The 17,880-nt window shown below is 38.4% G+C and overlaps 1 protein-coding gene across 3 annotated transcripts in view; it reads left to right on the plus strand.

Moving 5' to 3' along the window:
• Positions 1-17,880, plus strand: part of TMEM200A (transmembrane protein 200A) — a 72,936-nt gene that overhangs the window by 38,509 nt on the left and 16,547 nt on the right. Inside the window, exon 1 of one of the 3 annotated variants that reach the window (XM_060283780.2) lies at positions 15,819-15,946. The exons of the other annotated variants lie outside the window; for them this stretch is intronic. The gene's annotated coding sequence lies outside the window, so the exon portion shown is untranslated. Of the gene's footprint in view, positions 1-15,818; positions 15,947-17,880 lie in introns of those variants that run through there. 3 annotated transcript variants of the gene reach the window in all.

Here is a 17,880-nt window from a genome sequence, read left to right on the forward strand (position 1 = left end):
CCGACCTCCTATTTCTTACCTACTTTCCTTGAATTCTGACTCTAGGTTCTGGATGCCTCCAGAGCCCAGAATGGATTTGTCAGGTGTTGTGGCTTAGATGGGGTTGGGGAATCAGACACAACAGGAAAGAAGGGAGCGTGTGAAGAGTCAGAGAAGCAAAACTGGCATGCGGCATGTGGGGCATGAGTAAATACGCCTGGCTGGAGCACAGGTAGGATGCTTAGGAAGAAGAGGTGGAAATGGAGTTGACCAGAAAAAGCAGGATCCAGATCCTGAAAGAACATATGTGCTTTGCTGAGGAGTTTGGACATTATTAGGTCGAAATGGGAGAACCCTGAAAGGCTTTCAAGTAGCAGAATGACATGAAAGACTTGTGTAGTAAGTATATTCATACTGTTTAGCTAGTTTTATTGTTTCTGCATTGAAGCCGTTGATGAGGTTGCTGTTCTGACCTCCCTTCAGGAGGGAACTGCTGTAGGAGTAGTTAGCCAATAGCCTGCAGGTGCCACATCTTCTGATCTGACACAACATCCTCCTCAGGGCCACACTCTCCGTGGGCTGCTCCCAGGGTAATGACTGAGCGGAGCCTGGGGCCAGGCCAGTTCTGCCCAATGGGGACTCTTCCAGTGGGTGGTCTGCTTGAGGCTGGGCTGGCAGAGACTTTCTCAGAGCCGTACACATCCGAGCCTCCTCCTATTCAATCCTTCTCCTTCTTTTCATGGGTGCCAGGGGTTTATGATAGTCTCAGCCTTCCTCTGTCTATTCCTGAATCCCTCGCCCTTTATCTTCAGGAGTTTCCCCCAGTGATCTCTTTTAGTTCTAATTCTGTCTTGACATTGGCTTTCCATAGGACATGAACTGACATATGATGCCTCAAAGCCTACTTTTAAATTTTAGCATGTACCTTTAAGCGGTTCTTTATATTTTTACTCTCTGAACTAGCATGCTTTCCTTTATATGAAATACACTGTTCTATGAAGTCAGAGGTAATCTTAAATAAATGATCTCAGGACAGTTTGGATTCCTGGGCATGCCAAGCTTCTCCACACAAGTTTGTCATTACAGCTACCTGGGATCTGACAGGCTTCTGAGGAACTAGGGCAGAACTGGCAGCCTTGCTTAGTTCTACTTAGTAATATATTTCCTACATCCCATCGTGGCAGGATTGGCTCAGGTTCAAAGAGTTGATTAACAGGAAATGCTTCAGACAGAGAAGACTTTTTTCCTGACTCTCATTCTTATAAAGTATTTTGATATCTCATGACTAGCAGGTGGTTAGATAAAAGAGGAAGATAATTCAGCATCTTAAAAGCCCGTGACCTAGCATTTGGGAGGACAGGATTAATTATAGCAAATCACTGTATGATTTTTGAGGCAGTGTTTCTCTCTAGAATATGGTGCCTTATATATGAAAAGCACTACCTCTCTCTCTCTTTAATAAAAAAATCACTTTAAGTAAAAACAGTGAATCCTGTTCTTGAAGTAGGTTGTGATCTTCAAACATGAGAAATCTATGGAAGTTAATTTTTTGTTTTTAGAAGGTCTGTCATATTGCAGTTTATATAATATGGCTAACAGCAAAATTGTGTACTACATTTACTTAAAATGAAATGCTAGGTTGAGTATCAAGATTTTTGAAACTAAAATAAATTTGTTTGAGTTAAGTTGTAGAATTGAGCATTATCTAATCTCCTGGGCAGACTTTCAAGTGTTCCTGTGATCAGAGGTCTTTTGTGAATTCTCTGTGAACGGGGATTCCCTGTGTGGTCCAGGATTTAAGGAGGGATTGAGGACCAACCTCATGGTTTTAGCTGCACTACTTTGCTCTCATTTTACACACAGAATCTCTTCAGTAAGTGACAACTAAAAGGCTGACAGAAATTCAAATGGATTCAAACTATGCAGAATGATAAAATGCTAAATACCTTTAACATTAACTTTTCTATTAAAAAAATGTATATCTATTAAGGCCTAATGATGTAACTGGAGTTGTGGGCATTATCTAGTAAGTTTTCATTTAAAGATAATACATAGTAGTTGCTTAAATGTGAAAAGAACCATGTGAAGAAAAATCTCCTATTTCTCTGAACTTACTTAATAGTGCTAAGAAGTTTATCTGGTGAAAGGATTTTGTGTGATATAATTTTGCAGTATTAAGACCCATGCACAATTGAGATGTTGCTCCTGTTCATGTGGCATATCCCTTCTTTAAAAAAATCTAAATGATAATCAGTGAACATGACAAGAGTGATTACTTCAAAAGCCCAAGTGAAATACTGATGAACTTATGTCTTAATTCTGATAAGATTGAATTTCGGGGGCATGACCTTCTTATTCAATTAAGAATAAGTTATTAATCATAAAGATCAGATCAGAAATAAATGAAAAAGAAATAAAGGAAACAATAGCAAAGATCAATAAAACTAAAAGCTGGTTCTTTGAGAAGATAAACAAAATTGATAAACCATTAGCTAGACTCATTAAGAAAAAAAAGGAGAAGACTCAAATCAATAGAATTAGAAATGAAAAAGGAGAAGTCACAACTGACACTGCAGAAATACAAAGGATCATGAGAGATTACTACAAGCAACTATATGCCAATAAAATGGACAAACTGGAAGAAATGGACACATTCTTAGAAAAACACAACCTTCTGAGACTGAACCAGGAAGAAATAGAAAATATAAACAGACCAATCACAAGCACTGAAATTGATTAATACTCTTCCAACAAACAAAAGCCCAGGACCAGATGGCTTCACAGGCGAATTCTATCAAATATTTAGAGAAGAGCCAACACCTATCCTTCTCAAACTCTTCCAAAATATAGCAGAGGGAGGAACACTCCCAAATTCATTCTATGAGGCCACCATCACCCTGATACCAAAAGCAGAGACAAAGATGTCACAAAGAAAGAAAACTACAGACCAATATCACTGATGAACATAGATGCAAAATTCCTCAACAAAAGACTAGCAAACAGAATCCAACAGCACATTAAAAGGATCATACACCATGATCAAGTGGGGGTTTATCCCAGGAATGCAAGGATTCTTCAATATATGCAAATCAATCAATGTGATACACCATATTAACAAATTGAAGAATAAAAACCATATGATCATCTCAATAGATGCAGAAAAAGCTTTCAACAAAATGCAACACCCATTTATGAAAAAAACCCTCCAGAAACTTAGAGGGAACTTACCTCAACATAATGAAAGCTATGTATGACAAACCCACAGCCAACATCATCCTCAATGGTGAAAAACTGAAATCAGTTCCACTAAGATCAGGAACAAGACAAGGTTGCCCACTCTCACCACTCTTATTCAACATAGTTTTGGAAGTTTTAGCCACAGCAATCAGAGAAGAAAAAGAAATAAAAGGAATCCAAATTGGAAAAGAAGAAGTAAAGCTGCCACTGTTTGCAGATGACATGATACTATACATAGAGCATCCTAAAGATGCCACCAGAAAACTACTAGAGCTAATGAATGAATTTGGTAAAGTAGCAGGATACAAAATTAATGCACAGAAATCTCTTGCATTTCTATACACTAATGATGAAAAATCTGAAAGAGAAATTAAGGAAACACTCCCATTTACCATTGCAACAAAAAGAATAAAATACCTAGGAATAAACCTACCTAGGGAGACAAGACCTGTATGCATAAAACTATAAGACACTGATGAAAGAAATTAAAGGTGATACAAATAAATGGAGAGATATACCATGTTCTTGGACTGGAAGAATCAACATTGTGAAAATGACTACACTACCCAAAGCAATCTACAGATTCAATGCAATCCCTACCAAACTACCAATGGCATTTTTCACAGAACTAGAACAAAAAATTTCACAATTTATATGGAAACACAAAAGACCACGAATAGCCAAAGCAATCTTGAGAAAGAAAAACAGAGCTGGAGGAATCAGGCTCCCTGATTTCAGACTATACTACAAAGCTACAGTAATCATGACAGTACGGTACTGGCACAAAAACAGAAATATAGATCAATGGAACAGGATAGAAAACCCAGAGATAAACCCACACACATATGGTCACCTTATTTTTGATAAAGGAGGCAAGAATATACAATGGAGAAAAGACAGCCTCTTCAATAAGTGGTGCTGGGAAAACTGGACAGCTACATCTAACAGAATGAAATTAGAACACTCCCTAACACCATACACAAAAATAAAGTCAAAGTGGATTAAGACCTAAATGTAAGGCCAGACACTATAAAAATCTTAGAGGAAAACATAGGCAGAACACACTATGACATAAATCACAGCAAGATTCTTTTTGACCCACCTCCTTGAGAAATGGAAATAAAAACAAAATTAAAAAATGGGACCTAATGAAACTTAAAAGCTTTTGCACAGCAAAGGAAACCATAAACAAGATGAAAAGACAGCCCTCAGAATGGGAGAAAATAGTTGAAAATGAAGCAACTGACAAAGGATTAATCTCCAAAATTTACAAGGAGCTCCTGCAGCTCAATATCAAAGAAACAAACAACCCAATCCAAAAATGGGAAGAAGACCTGAATAGACATTTCTCAAAGAAGATATACAGATTGCCAACAAACACATGAAAGAATGCTCAACATCATTAATCATTAGAGAAATGCAAGTCAAAACTACAATGAGGTATCACCTCACACCAGTCAGAATGGCCATCATCAAAAAACCTACAAACAATAAATGCTGGAGAGGGTGTGGAGAAAAGGGAACCCTCTTGCACTGTTGGTGGAAATATAAATTGATACAGCCACTATGGAGAACAGTATGGAGTTTCCTTTAAAAACTAAAAATAGAACTACCATACGACCCAGCAATCCCACTACTGGGCATATACCCTGAGAAAACCATAATGCAAAAGGAGTCATGTACCACAATGTTCATTGCAGCTCTATTTACAATAGCCAGGACATGGAAGCAACCTAAGTGTCCATTGACAGATGAATGGATAAAGAAGATGTGGCACATATATACAATGGAATATTACTCAGCCATGAAAAGAAATGAAATTGAGTTATTTGTAGTGAGGTAGATGGACCTAGAGTCTGTCATACAGAGTGAAGTAAGTCAGAAAGAGAAAAACAAATACCGTATGCTAACGCATATATATGGAACCAAAAAAAAAAAAAAAAAAAAACGTCATGAAGAACCTAGGGGCGGGACAGGAATAAAGACACAGACCTACTAGAGAATGGACTTGAGGACACAGGGAGGGTGAAGGGTAAGCTGAGACAAAGTGAGAGAGTGGCACGGACATATATACACTACCAAATGTAAAACCGATATCTAGTGAGAAGCAGCCGCATAGCCCAGGGAGATCAGCTCGGTGCTTTGTGACCACGTGGGATAGGAAGTGTGGGAGGGAGGGAGACGCAAGAGGGAAGAGATATGGGGATATATGTATATCTATAGCTTATTCACTTGGTCATAAAGCAGAAACTCACACACCATTGTAACCAATTATACTCCAATAAAGATGTTTAAAAAAAAAAAAGAATAAGTTATTAGTGATGTCACAGCTCTAGGGAAACCACAGTGGATTGTAGACTTGGCTACTATTGGGAGGCTGCCTTTGTCAAGTGGAATTTTTGGAAAACTCAATATGGCATCTCACATTGACACTCGAGATTTGTTTCAAACCAGTAATTGACTATGTTGGGATGACTGGATGGGGCACTAAATCAAATCAATGCCATTTTGGGAAGTGTTTATTTTTTTTTAAATCTCATGCTTACAGAAATTTTTCAAGTATAGTACAAAGAACATTTTTTCCTAAGCCACTTGAAAATAACTTGTTGGCATGATACCTTCACCTATAATATAACCATCAAATTCAAAACATTCCCATTGGCACATTACTACCGTCTAATTTTCTGACCCTATTCAAGTTTTGCCAGTCGTCTCTATAACGTAAAGGATCTAGTCCAGAATCATGTGTTGGATTCAGTGGTCATGTGTCTTTAGTCTCCTTCCATCTGGAATGTTTCTGTAGTCTTTCCTAGACTTTCATGATCTTGAAAGACCAGTTACTGTAAGATGTCTCTCACTGTGGGTTTGTCTGATGCTTCCTTGTTGCTACATTCAGGTTTGGTGGGAATATCACAGAAGTGTTGTTGAGGTGGAAAATCACTTCTCCTTTATTGTCTTTAGTTCAATGTTTGGAGGCCTTTGAATTAAACTAACAAAAGACAGATTAGCGAGAGGAAAGAAAAACAGATTTAATGCACATATGCACAGGAGTTCTCAAAGAAATGTGACTCAGAGAGGCAGTTAGGATTTGAGGCTTACATACCATCTTAATAGAGAATCGGAAGGGCCAGAGAGATACCTCTGGGAGAGCAAATAACTTCTTAGAAGGGAAGTGGAGAGAAAGGGCACTTAAGGAAAAACAAATGACATTTTGGAAAGATAAATGGGCCTTAGGAGAATAGATAGGATATGTAATAATTTTGTGACAGTATCTGTTTGGCGGTAGTGGCAACTTCTCTTTCTGAAAGAGAAGATTGGAGTTGTTCCCAGGGATGGGATTTATGACAATTGAATTTTTTGAGTTCTTTTGAGAAGCTCTGCTTTTAGGCCGATAAGGGATTTCAGGAACTCAAATGGCTTTAGCTTAAAATAATTTTTATGCCACAGTGGCTTATTCTGGATCCCTTCATGGTGCTGTGTTGTGTCATTTGGTGTGTGATTTCAGTTCATCTCATGATAATGATGTTCACTTTGATCCCTTGATAAAGGGGTATGTGCCACTGTAAAGTTTCACATTGTTTTCCATTTTTAGTTAATAAGTATTTTGTGAGGGGTACTTTGAATTTATGCCAGTATCTTTCAATTTACACATATGTGAGTTTATATTATTGTGGTCTCATGGTTTAATGGGTTATAATCTGTTACTATCATTTATTTTGAGGCTCAGTTATCCCTTATTTGGCCAGTGGAAGCTTATTCAAGCTGACTTTTATGTTGACACACCCCCATTAATCTTTGAGCATTTCCTTGTTTTTTGGGAGGCACATGTTGCTCCAAGATCATCTTATACTTTCCCTGCCTTAGCTCTGAAATGAGCCATTTCTCCCAGAAGCCCTGATTCTTTTTAGTGGAGAATGGTATTTAGAAACCAAGATCTGGATGATAGGTGTGCTCATCGCTATCAGGGTGTTGCTGCTGCCCACAGACTCTCTCAGTAGGTACACAATCTCTCATCACTGCTGCTCCCAAGCCACCCCTTGGGGACTCCCTCCTCATTGTCAGTGCTCTGATTCCCTGCACTAGGCTACTGTGCAATAGCACTCCTTCCTCGTGCTGCCCAGGTCTCAACACCCACGTCAGGCCACCTTGTCCCCTCCCACAGGGAGTCCTATCTCACCTTGCTCAGGCTCTGATGCCCTGTGCTGGGCCACAGTCCCAGGTAGAAATGCTTCTTGCTTTGCTTGGGCTCTGAAACTCTGTGGCTAGACACCTCCCACCCCACAACCCCATGCCCTGCTCTGGCGATGCCTTCTTTCTTCCAATCAGATTTTGACACCCTGGTTGGAGCTGCCACCCCTGTGAGTGTACATCGTCCTCATCCTAGCCAGCCTTTGACACCCCACTCTCTGTCATCGTGGCTCCTCTACTCCTGTGTGGATTTCTGCTTTCCTTAGCGCCACCACATGGCTTCAGGGATGAATTGTTCATGAAGGGGAATAGAGCTCAATGCCATTTTAAAGTGTGGAGTTAGAAGTTACCTAATAATTTACCAAAGTCGGAAGATCTGTGGTCTTATTTTTTAACCAAGATTCTGGAACATATAATTGAAGAGAAATGATTTCTTGAGACTCCTTATGTCGATTTTTTTTAAGATTTATTTTTAATGTGAAAATACATATTTTAGTAAGGCAAAGGTTTGATGTTTGATTCTGCATTCAATGAGAAACTAACATATATTTATAGCATATCTTCTCCAAAATATACATGTGCATTAATTACTTAGGAGTAAGTTATCTTCAGAGGATTCTGTGTCCAAAATCCATGATGAAAATTTTGGAATCCAAGTACCAGCAGTTCCTCATTTACATTCCATCAGATCTGTACTTTTTTTAAAATTAATTAATTAATTAATTTATGGCTGTGTTGGGTCTTCGTTTCTGTATGAGGGCTTTCCCTAGTTGCGGCAAGCGGGGGGCCACTCTTCATCGCGGTGGGCGGGCCTCTCACTATCGTGGCCTCTCCCGTTGCGGAGCACAGGCTCCAGACGTGCAGGCTCAGCAGTTGTGGCTCACGGACCTAGTTGCTCCGCGGCACGTGGTATCCTCCCAGACCAGGGCTCGAACCCGTGTCCCCTGCATTGGCAGGCAGATTCTCAACCACTGTGCCACCAGGGAAGCCCAGATCTGTACTTTTAAATCAGACAAAAGGTCTAAGGTACTCTCTGTTCTACACGTGGGATGTATACTAAGGACCCTGAGTTTATATTTCCAGCCCAGATCTTGGCCCTAGAACTACCTTCAGACTCCCTCTGTTTTGGACTACCCTTTAGTCTCAATGGTGCTAAAACTTTGTCATTGAGATGGCTATGAGATATAAAATGCAGATGTCAAGCAGGCATCCCCTATGCTTCATGCTCCTATAGCCAGTGCCTATGTGACATCTCCATTTTGATGTGTCACGGGCATCTCAAACTCAGCATGCCCACACCTGAACCCTTGAATCCTGATACTTCCCTCCAGAGCACAAATCTTCTACTTCTTCCCAGTCTCAGTTAATGGCACAACCATCCCCTCTTGCCCCCCACAGAGCCCCAGACAGAGATCTGGAGATGTTCTTGGCTCTTCTCCTTTGTCCTTTATGTAGAATGGATCAGTGTATTCTGTGGTCTGTTCTGTTCTTTTCAGCACTTCCTGTCTCAAGCCTAGTCCAACCCACCGACATCTCTCGCATGGTCTACCTCTTACTCCATTCTTGCCACCTTGTGATTCATTATCCTCACAGCTGCCAAAGTGATGTCTGCATATTGGATCATGTCACTAACCTACTTAAACACACTTAACAAATTCTACAATTCTTATGTACACCTGCATGACTAGCCCCCTATTCATCGCTGCAGCCTCACCTTGTGCTATTCACCCCCAAGCACTTGGCCTTCTTTCTGTTCCTGGAACATATCAAACATTTTGCTACCTTAGAACTTTTGAATATCATCTGTCTAAAATATCATTAACTTCCCTATTCCAAATAGAACCTTTGAATCTTTACACTAGAGCCAAAGGCTTACTGATGAGTGTGATTTGGGGACTAATCTCTGTGCTCTTACAGATTATTTATTTTGTACTTGAAGGAGAATCTCAGTGGCAATTAGTACGAAATAATTGTTAAACTTAATTTACTATTAAGAAAACAACAAGAAAGAGTCTGCTTCCAACTGCTTCCAAAATAAAAATCTTAATAAAAATCAATGTAATTATGACATTTAAAATGTAAAAAGGAAAAAAAGGCACTATGTCTATAAAATATTCAGTATATGAAACACTTTGAAACCCTGGAAGAAAAGGGAATTCAATGTATTATTGTTACCAAATTATTACTAGTTTACTTTTCACATGACTCATTTCAGTAAAGATGGTGAATTTTTATTAATGGTGTTTGTAAATACTATAATTCCTTACATGTACGTTGCACAGTCCAGTGTACAAGAATGTGTGCATGCATTGTTTTTCTTGAATTCCAACCTCTTGAGCACAGAGAAGTGACTTGTTGTAGCATCACTTGGCCAAGTCCAGTTCTCTAGACTTATCTTCATTCAAGAAATGTTATCTGAGAGGATATTGTGCATCAAGTGCTATGCTAGGAAGTTATAAATAAAAATGTTCTCTTAGAGCTCCTGGCCTAATGGAGTAGACGCATAATAAACAAGTCAGCCAGCAAATGCATACATGTGGCTAGAGGGGTATTTTTCCTTGTTCATACACACCGTTTTTCTGGAGCCAGGAATGTACTGAACTTCCAAACCAATCTTTGGATATTAAATACAAAAGAAGGGAAGAGTCAGAGACTCTTTTGGCATTATCAACTCATAGGAGGTAAATCATTTTATGGCATTATGAAAGATTTTATTGTTTTGTAAATTATTTGGGGGCATTATAAAAGGTTTTATTTTTTTTATAGATAATCTATCCATGAGAGCTAAAAGCCCATCCCTACCGCCCCATTCAGAATAGAATTCAGTGGAATGTAAGGGCTTGCAAATTTAGCCTCTGAAGAAGGAGGAGCAAGGGGAAGAGAGTCAAGGAGTTAGAGACAGTGGGGGATGTAAAGAACAGAGGTCTAGCCCAGACAGGGAGGGATTTTTTTCTCCTTCCAAGTGCATGATAAGGTGCCAAGTCAGGAGGATAAGCAGAAGAGAGTACTTCCCCCTGCACCCTGTAGAGACGACAAGATGAAATTGGAAGCTGAAGAGATGAACCATTTAGTACGTGCTTCTCCATTCTGTGTGCTTGACTTACCAACAGCAAGCTTCATTATTAATGAATTGCATCATTACTTGGTGAAGAAGTTAGCTCTTTATAACTTAAAGAAAACTACATGTCAGTAGTTAGAAAAAAGAGAACCAAAATCTCCATAACGTAATAGACCCTTAACTTTTGAAAGGACACTGGGACTCGTTTGAACACCATTTTTATAGTTTACTAAATAATTACGATAAATGTGTCACCCCTTTCCTGCTCATGAGATCTATTTCTCTCTACTGAAGTGTCATTAGATGCCTCCTTTCCTGCTGCCCACAAGACAATTTTTAGAGGGTGTCTGGGGTTGTGCCCTTATTTAAAAGAAAACTGCAATCTGATGTATAAATGAGTTACTGTGCTATATATGTGTAAGGAAGTATTATAGTATTTATAAGCATCATTAGTGAAAATTTATCTTGATTGAAACAAGTCATTTGAAAATTAAACCACAAATAATCTGGTAACAGTAGTACATTGAATTCCCTTTTCTTCCAAGACTTCAAACTGTTTCATATACTGAATATTTTATAGACATTGCTACTTTTTTTCTTTTTGCATTTTAAATGTCATAATTACATTGATTTTTATTAAGACATGTATTTTGGAATCAGGCTTTTTTGGGTTGTTGTTTTCTTAGTAGTAAATTAAGTTTAACAATATTCCATACTAATTGCTACTGAGATTCTTTTTCAAGTTATAAAATAAATAATACTGTAAGAGAACATAAATTAGTTCCAAAATCACATTCATCATGTAGTATTTGACTAGTGTAAAGATTCAAAGATTCTATGTCACTAAGAAAAACAGCATCATTATGATTCAGTCATTAAGCCTCATGCTTGTTTTATCGATGGATTAAATTTTCAGCTTTTGATGAGTGTGTGTGTGTGTGTGTGTGTGTGTGTGTACATGTATCGTCAGTTAACAGTAAGTCTCTAGGAATGTAAGATCCAATGTTCAAAGCTAAAATTTTCCCTCCAACAGCTTCTTTCTATTTGTTCCTTATTTTTCTAAAAGGTGCCATTATCCACATCCAGTTGCTCAAGCCAGCAACTGGGCATCATCTTGACAAGTGTCTCTCCTTTATCTCCCACATCTACTCTAATGCCAGGATCTATTTATTCTGCCTTCTAAACTGCCTTCTCAGTTTTGTCCACTCATTGATCCCATAGCCGCCACCTTCATTCAAGTTACCACCATCTCTTACCTGGATTGCCACAGGGCTTCTTAACTAGTCTTCCTAGATCATTTGTACCTCCTTTCCGTATGGCAATAAGAGTCTTATAATAATGCAGATCTGATCCTAGTCTGTCTCTGCATAAAGCCCATGCATCATGTCTCCTAAGATAAAGTTCAAAGCCCTTAATATGATCTATGAAACCTCATGTGGTCTTGCCCTTACTATCTTTTCACTCATCTCCTTGCCTGAGCCACATTGTTTCTGTTCATTTCTTTGAGAACCTGCTACTCAACCATTTCAGAGTCCTGGAACGTGCTGTTCTTCCCTCCCTTCTCTACACTATCGCAGTGTAAAGTCACTTCCTCATACTTCTCGGACTGAGATAGGTCACCTTGATATTCACTTCCCTGTCATCTTACACTTTCCCTTCTTAACACATGTAACTCAGAATTATTTATTCAAAGTCTGTCTTTCCCACTCAACAGGTAGATCCAAGGAGGTGAGGATCAAGTTTGAGTTGTTCATCATTTTATCCTTTTTGACATTATACTTACTTTTGACATAATGACAGAGTTCAAAAAACCCAAATAATTAAAATTTGAACACAAGTGGGTAGTGCTTATTAAAAATTTGTTTGAAAGTATGATGAACAGTCGTGTTTATTCAGGTTCAAATTGACTTGGCAATGTATGGGTACATATGGAAAGAATCTTCCAGCTGAAGAAATTTCAATATATTGGTAAGCCCTGAACAAGTGGCCTCTTTATGAGAATGTATGTGGAATGTAAAATCTTGAAGAGATTTATTTTCTTGTAGTCATGCTGCATGTATCTAAACACATAAAAGAGGTTCCAGTATACTAACTTTACACTCACTGGAAATTTGCAGACAGATTAAGAGCAGCAAAACAGGAAGTAGACACACACCCCAAAAGTCAAGTAGATGTCATAAAGCCCAAAGCGTATGTATCCTCAAAGCCTTCACTCCAACTTTGCTTGCTCTTTATTTGTAGATAGTATCAATAAATCTATTTGCTTGGCTTTCTCATTTCTAAGGCCAAAGCCCCAAACAAGAACTGGACAGGGAAAGACGGTTGCAGGAACCCACTGTTCCCAATGGCAGTGTCGGCTAACAGCAGGGTCATCTCGCCCTCCTCCAGACTTTGGTGGGACCTTACTTGTGTGACAGCACTAACCATATGCTTTCAAAAAGTGGCATGATTATGCTTTCAAAAAGTCACTTCCCATTCTTGATCATAAGCTCTTAAGGGGAAACCTTGACTTTTTACAAGACTTTCAGAGCATCACACAAAACCATGTCATAGTTGATACTCATAATTAAAATAAAGCAAAACAACTCTGAATCATCAAGAGAAAATTGAATTATGTTTAATATTGTTTGAGGAACCTGGAATGAAATATTATATTTTAGAAATGTTTTCATACCTAATAATGGAAATGAAAAGCTTTTCTTCTAAAAGAACTGAATACAAAGTTATTACTTCCATTTTTTAGAGCCACTTATAAACCATGAAGTGTCTCAGAGCTGAAGTTTTACTATTTACTACTCCTAATTCTATTGATGTATAGTTTGCAAACCCTTTAAACAACCTAGCTGACAGCAACCTATGAAGAAGAGAGGGTAAGTGTTCTCACTTTACAAATAAAAACCCTGAAGCTATAACATAAATTATTACCTCAAGATTACAGCTATTAAGGGCCAGAACTTTTAGTCTTTCTGGATACATTTAGCCATAAAACCAATGTAGCACTGTGGTAAAATAACAAGCTTTAGTGTCAGAAACATCTAGATTTGTCTTTCCTTTAGCCACATACGAACTGAGTCACAGTGGGTGATGTGCTTAATCTCTTTAGATGAGGGCAAACTGAGCAATTATTAGTCATGTGATATATCAGTTTGGCAAAGTATGAACTGGAGCCACAAGGGGGAATCTTTGAGGAATCAGCTAATGAATTCCTTTGGGTTTTGAAGCCAGAGGATCAGGTATTAAACAAAAAGACATTTCCTGGTGACACCGACCCTCTGTGTGTGTTTTAGTAAGGTATTTTTCAGTCCATGTGACTCTCAGCTTCTCTGGGTATAACACTGGAATAACAGTAGTACCTATCTGTATCAGTCAGAATAGGTTATGTGCAGTAACGAAGACTCCCCAAATCTCAATGATTTAAAACAAGATGTATTTCTTACTCACTTATGTCCGTTGTGGGTTGCCCAGTAGCTCTTTCACATCACCCTTATATGAGAACCTGGGATGATTGTCTTTTTATTATCTGGAAGGTTGTCATTATGGCATTATGACCATTATGGCAAGGGGAAGGGATCACAGCAAATCACACACGGGCTCTTAAAGGTTTTTGCCAGGAAAGGACATACATCTCTTCACTTACATTTGACAGACCAAGGTAAGCCACCGCTCTTGCCTAACTTCATGGGGTTGGGAAAATGAAAACCAACAGTGGGCCTGTGAGCCTGGGAAGAGAACTGAAATATTGATGAACAGCCCTAATGATCACCACCTGGCCCTAGTAGGATTGCCAGGAGGGTTAATTTAGTGAATGTAAAACACTAAGCTTAATGCCTGGTACCTTACAAGAACTAAGTAAATGTTAGGGATTGTTATGACTTACATTGGTTACAAACTTTATTCATAATGATGATTTGAACCTTATATCAGCTTGTTACATGTAGTGTGTCTTAGGAAAATAGAATTTTTGAAATAGAGCCTGTGTCTGGAAGAAAAATAGAGCTGCATGACTTCCTAACCTTGCATGAGGGAAATGTCTCAGTGTGCTACACAGACACAGCATCAGGACTCAGCTGACCTAGATGGAACAGTAGTCAGTTATTCTTTTCTGTCCAGATGGGAAATTTGTTATTTATAAACTGCTAAATAACAAAGAGGATTGGAATTATACATGTCATGTTATAGAGCCAAGTTCATTATTTTTGAGTGTCCAACCCTGTTTCTGCACATTCCTTTGCACTGTGTTAAGCTGCAAAGCCCTGCTTATGGTTCATAGGTTCTTCCAGGTTGATGGTAAGCAAGTCCTACTATAGTCAAAGCCATTTAGGCAAAAATAGGTCCTCTTGGTTTTTAGAGTCCTCTTTTGTCTTCCTTCTTCCTTGGGAGGAGACATTTCTCTTGCCTTATTTTTTCACTCTTTTCCGCTAAGCAGGAAAGAATCGGTCATTGGGTCATTGTGGTGGATGGTTGATTGATTACATTTTACCACAAGTGACTTCGTGTGTTAGTTGGCACTTTGATCTTAAATGTGTTATTCTGGCCTGTGAGCTTCTCTACAGTGAAGACCCTGTCATCCTTTAGCCTTGGGTCCCCAATGCCCAGAAGCATCTGGAACTTAGTTGGTCTTCATTAACCGTGAATGAAGGACAGAATGACAGTGCAACAAAGGTACAGTCCCCAATTAAAGGAATTTCAGGCATAAAGAGAGAACAAGGGGACATTTTCTCAGTGCAGGGACCCCTGCAATCCTATGCTAATTATCTTTTTCCTTTCTCCTCATTTCTTTCATCCTCACGGCTGGCAGTGACCACTGGGGAAGCAAGGAGGGGTCTCCCAGATCCTACAGCACTGCTGGACATTGTTGCCTCGAGCTATATTTCTCTAACAACAGCATTGCCTTCTCCACCTCCTTCCATCCCTGAAAAAGCATCCTGTTTTAGAAGAATACAGTCAGCCGTCCCCTCCCCACTGTTGCATCGGAGTAAAGACTGGGTCTGTTAAGGAAATTCCTCCATCTCAGTGGCTCTCAAACTTCAGTAGCATCAGCATCACCTAGAGGGCTTGTGAAAACAGATCGCTGAGCCCATCCCCAGGGTTACTGATGCAGTAGGTGGCAGAGGGCCCATGAATCTGCATTTCTAACAAGCTCAGGGGTTATACCAATGCTGTGTTACTTTGAGCAGCACTACTCCATCTGAACTGTTCTGCTGCTCCTTCCAGAAGGAGCACCAATTTTCCAGTGCTAGTTTCTTTCTAGGTACTGGTTTTGCTTCGTTTTTCATGTTGCTTTTGAACTGGTGGAATGTTCCTAATTATTTATCTTTCTGATATCATAATACTTGTCTTCTCTTTTATGTGTCTACCCAAATGTTGTTTTGATTGTTACGGATTATGAATTCCTACGCACGGGAGCTGTCTCATCCCAGAAGACCTTGTAGAGAGAGAAAGCTGAGGGAGTTGCCTGCCCAGCGCTTATGAAGGCTGTATTTGGTCAGTAAAGGGATGGTTTCCTTGTAGCAAACATTTGGAGCCTTTAACCAACTAAGAAATTCATGAGGTTTTTTCTTTTTTTATTATACTCCTGGTATCTAGCTAGTTAGCTGGTCAGCCTTTTTGAAATCATTAAAAAGGAATTACTTCAGCTATATTGGTAGGAGATAAAATTAATGTGTCTGCAGTGTTGCACAAGGAGTTTTATCATTTAGTTGACTGCTTCAAGCTTTAATTTCATGGTATTAGCTCTTAAGTTGATCTTGACGTAACAACAGAGTAATCTGACTTTTGAGAATAAAGACACACGTGAGCCTGAAGAAAGAAAGTCCAGATTTTAAGCAATTTTCTGTTTGGGATGTTTATTAATAGATGAGCAAACTAGAAATTACATTAGTTAGACCATAAAATCAGCTCTTTTCCAAATGGCTTATCTGGGTATTTTCTTTATGTATATCTTTTCTCTGTGTATATCTCTAGTTACAACAGGGGAACTTGTGTAGCTCAATCAGTACACTATAAACAGCTGTGTACATTTTGGTGTCTGTTCTCCAGCCATGTGTGTTTGGTGTGTGTGTGTGTGTGTGTGTGTGTGTGTGTGTGTGTGTGTGTGTGTGTGTGTATGTAAAATATAAATTTTCGAGTAAATGAGATTGCTACCACATTGTTCTTTTTATATTCAATTAGCATATTTATTGAACATTTCTTCCTGTCATTAAATGATTTTCTAGATTTGTAAAACTGACTACATGGTATTCCTTTATTTGAGTGTATCATAATTAGTTGATCAAATCATTGTGTTAATATAATTGAAAGGAAAAAAAAACCATGTTGTCAAATTACCCTCTGGAAAGAGAGAAAAAGCTTTTGTATAAACAGTGCTAACAAAAGCCTTTTGCTAACATTTCCTTAGTTTATACTTCTCATCTGATACTTTAGGTGAAAAGTGAAATCTTTAAGCTGATTGGGTTTTAAAATATTTTCTATAAGTTTAGGGTAACAGGAGTCAGTTTTTCATATCCTTAGTTTTGGAGCAAGATGGTAAAATCTGTAGCAGTAAAAAGATAAAATACCAAAACTTATGCCTCAAAGTAATAAGATATATAAGAAGCTAAATAGATTGAGTGTTGCCATCCGTTACTTGCTTTTGGGGATATTTGATCTTTCTTTTATCTATGTATTGGGTGATGTGGTATTTGGGTATTTGTGGTATTTGGTTTTGTTTTTTGTTTTTTTTTTTTGAGGAACTTGATTACTTCCCACATACTATCTTGAAAATTTTTATGTAAGTGGTTCTTGTAAAGGTTAGAAGCTGAACTCATTTTGTCATCACCAACAATCACAAGTTATTGAGGGCGTGGCACTATGCCATGCAATTCAGAGATGCATATGATTTTTTTCTTTAAATAATGTATTTTTTCTTTAGTGACACCTTTGTTTTTTCTATAAATAATGTATTTTTCCTCACTACATCCTAAATTCACGATGGTAAACTCTTCTTTCTCCCCCTCATCTCCTTGTTTACTCTCAACATTTCCAATTATGCCTCCTTCCCCTAATCCTATTTCTGTTAACAAGCAATACAATTGAAGGAGAAATCACATGATTTTAAGCTAAACAGATCTGGGCTTGAAATCTTGCTCTTCTACTTCCTGGCTGTGTGGTGTTGAGCAAATTACTTACCCTATCTGAGCCTCAGTGAAATGGTACAGCTTTTCCTCTCTTACAGACATTTTCTGAAGATTAAATATGATAATATGTATTAAGTTCCTAAAAAAAAAAATCAGAGCTCAATAAACACTAGTACCTTTCTCATTTTTAACTTTTTATTCTTTTCTCAATTTACATCCTCTCCCCCAAAGTCTCCAGATAAATCATTTGAACTTCTTGGCAGTTCTCTTGGAAAAGATTCAGGATAAAACTTTTTCCCTTCT

This window comes from Globicephala melas, chromosome 14, assembly GCF_963455315.2.
Source record: "Globicephala melas chromosome 14, mGloMel1.2, whole genome shotgun sequence".
Taxonomy (NCBI): Eukaryota; Metazoa; Chordata; class Mammalia; order Artiodactyla; family Delphinidae; genus Globicephala; species Globicephala melas.